Source organism: Choloepus didactylus, chromosome 6, assembly GCF_015220235.1.
Source record: "Choloepus didactylus isolate mChoDid1 chromosome 6, mChoDid1.pri, whole genome shotgun sequence".
NCBI lineage: Eukaryota > Metazoa > Chordata > Mammalia > Pilosa > Megalonychidae > Choloepus > Choloepus didactylus.
This window is the reverse complement of record NC_051312.1, coordinates 83,777,952-83,781,335: the sequence shown is the minus strand read 5'-3', so window position 1 is coordinate 83,781,335 and position 3,384 is coordinate 83,777,952. Positions and strand designations below refer to the sequence as shown.

General features: G+C 40.6%; 1 pseudogene; it reads right to left on the bottom strand.

The window, feature by feature from the left end:
* Positions 1-201: 201 nt before the first annotated feature.
* LOC119536096 lies at positions 202-1,052 on the bottom strand (annotated as a pseudogene).
* Between the last annotated feature and the right edge of the window lie 2,332 nt (positions 1,053-3,384).

Genomic DNA, 3,384 nt, shown 5'->3' with positions numbered 1-3,384 from the left:
GACACCAAAAATCAAACTGCATACATTCCAAATTAAAGTCTGTCTACAGAATAAGAATGACCTGTGTTGTATCTTTACTCACAAAACTTACCCCACACTTGCATTTACCAGATAATGTGACTGGGCTGTAACTGCTAAAAATGGAAATATTAAATCTCCCAAATCCTACTTATCCTGCAGCTTACATGTGACTCCACTCCCCTAGGCCCTGTTCTTTCTTCCATGGAACACTTGGATGATCTGTCTTCGTATCTGTGTGGTCTTTATACTATAGACAATGGGGTTTAGTACAGGGGGAAGCAGTAGGTAGATGTTGGCCATGAGTGTGTGCACTACTGGTGATAGATGCTTCCCAAATCTGTGAATCATGGTAACACCAATGAGAGGAACATAGAAAAGGAACACAGCACAGATGTGAGAGAGGCAGGTGTTGAGGGCTTTGAGCCTTTCAGCTCTGGAGGCAATGCCCAGCACAGTCTTCAGGACGAGCACATAAGAAAAGACAATGATAAGGGCATCCAGCCCCAAAGTGAAGATGACGATGATGAGGCCATAGAGGCTATTGACATGGGTACTGGCACAGGCTAGCCACATTGCATCTTGGTGGAAGCAGTATGAATGAGACAGGACATTGGACTGACAGAAGGGTAACCACTTTATAAGGAAGGGCACGGGGAAGACCACACAGACTGCCCAGCTTAGGACAGTTATTCCAATTTTGCTGATGATGCCATGAGTGAGGAGGGAAACATAGCATAGTGGGTCTTGAGTGGCCACTGTTAAAGGCCATGGACACTAGCAATCCTAATTCTACCACTCCAAATCCATGGATGAAGAACATTTGTGTGATGCATGTATCAAAAGCAATCAGAGGGATATTGAAGCAAAGATGCTGAGCATGGAAGGCAAGGTGGACATGGAGAGACTAACATCAGATTGTGTGTGTAAAGAAGTCCCAGGAGAATGGCCATCCATGGATTCTTGTCTGGCATCCCTGGGACACCCATCAGAATGAAACTGTGGCGGTTGGTACGTGATGCATTAGAGCTCATCACAGCGTTCTCCATACTGGGTGAGGCAGGACTCTCTCTCTCAGCTCCCAGCTTCTAAATTGAAAACATATTCTCACAGCAGGCAGACAAAGGAAAATGGATCTATGAATGCATAAGGAGAACAGAAGAGGGGGGAAATGGGTTAAAAACAAGGCCTAAGTGATTTTTCTATCAGTTTGGCTTTTTTTTTTTCCTCCAGGAAATCACCTGAGATAAATTTCCTTCCTGATAATTTATAGTTTCATTCATCTGAAAAAAGGAAAGAAGTCTCAACATCCAGTGTTCAGGCAGTGTTACAGCAGATCTCAAGATCCGACAAAAAAGGAGCCTCAATACACAGGGACTTAATGGTACAGTATATTTTGCTAAATAATTGAAAACCACTAAACTCACAATACCATCACAGTGCACACAACTACACTACACAGTTCAACTCATTTCACAAATCCACATCTACACAAACTCATGTGTGTGTGCATGTGTATGTGGATGTGTGTATTCTCCCACATGCTTAAGACATCTATTCCACTGTACTTGTAATGACCTACTTGTACAAATAGACATATTAGAGGATATAACTTCATATTCATAGATTGCAATTCATCTTTACACATCTCAACAATTTATAAATTTCCACAAATTTATTTTAAAGCAGCAAGAAGCAGAAAATGAAGGTTATTAACCTGGAAACATTCATATGTAATGTGTGAGAAAGTAGCCACTCACAGAACTTTTATTTGAAGCGCCCTGTAACACACCAGAAACTGGGGAGCCATTCTATAAACCTCTTCCTTCATCTAAGCAACATTAAATGAATTCCCAAATTTCCCTCCAAAATATTTGAACAATATGTCCCCTTTCTTCCATCACCACAGCCAATAAATGGCATGGCCCATTTGTTCCAGCCTGCACTTCTGTGATAGCTTCTTAACTTATATTCCCACAGCCACTACTGACCACTTCCAAAACATTCTTGATTCTGCAAAGTAAACTTATTAATTTTTAAATAGAAATTGGATTGATTTGTCCCAAGCTAAAACTACATTGAGGGCTCCTTTTGTAATTGGGTCCTTATCTTAACTTTTAAGGTCTTGCATGATTCAGCCCCTATCTGCTGTGTAGCACCAATCACACCACTTACCCTCTCTTTTGGTCTGTTGAATCCAGACAGATTTGCAGTCTTTAAGTTCTTGGATCTCACTAAGCTATTTCCTCATAATGGGTTTCCAAATATTTTCTTCTCACTGCATTATGCTTTTTCCTACCCCCTGTAAGGTTCCTCTTTGCCTAACAAAGTCTACCTATCCTTCCCAAGTCAGCCTTCAATAAATGCCCATAAAAGTTTAGGACTCCCTGCAATGCTGTCTTCACATTGTGGCTTTTCCATCTTATAAGGGAACACAGTTAATTCAATGTTGCATAAGTATTTCTTTAATGATTTTCTTTCCTACTAGAATCTAAACTCCTCGAAGGAAAGGACCACCTTTCTTGTTCATCACCTCACTGAGCATATGCTAGGCATGTATTAGGTTCTTCATGTATGTTACCTGAATGAATGAAATGATGAATGAATGGATAAGGATGATGGAATGCATTCTTCTTTCCAGAAGTCTTGCAAACCCTCAAACTCCTTCCCGATCTCCCATATGTGGGCTAAGAATCATGAACCAAGAGAAAATCTCTTTTTTAAAAGGCCACAGGATAGGGAAGGGGAATGTAAATAGGGGATCTTTGAGAGGTACCATCATGTCTTTGTTATCATGTTCTGAGAACAGAGAAAAAAAAATCCCAAGGGTTGTATACTGGGAAAACTGAGCCCATAAAGAAGAAAAGAAAGGGTACAAAAGACCAGGCGAGTTTCCTTACCTATTTTGTGACCTGTTTATCTGCTGTGGGAATGGGGGTTTTGATGTTTGGGAAACATGACTACAAAGAAGTTATTTGCATGAGTCTGGTCTCTAAGACACAGAAGAGTCCTTGAACTGAAGAGCAACCCACTTACAAAGATTGTGTTGCATGTTGCAAACAGAATACAGCCTTTCTCCAAATAAATCTTCATGCTAAGACTAAAACAAAGCACTTTGTGGTATATGGCTATCCTCTGGCTACACTTTGAGAAAGGGGCTTTAATATGCTTTACATGTTAAGTGAGAATCCTTACTCTGTTGGGCCTGTTGACCCATACTCCAACAATTCTGATGGCTTTCACTTGAAAAGAGTCAGTTGGCTCATCCCTACTAGATGATTTCTTGTGAAAAATCTGATAGTCTCGTATAATTCCCCAGGGTCAGCTGAAACACTGTTCTTACTGCCTTTGACTTTTTTTTTCCTT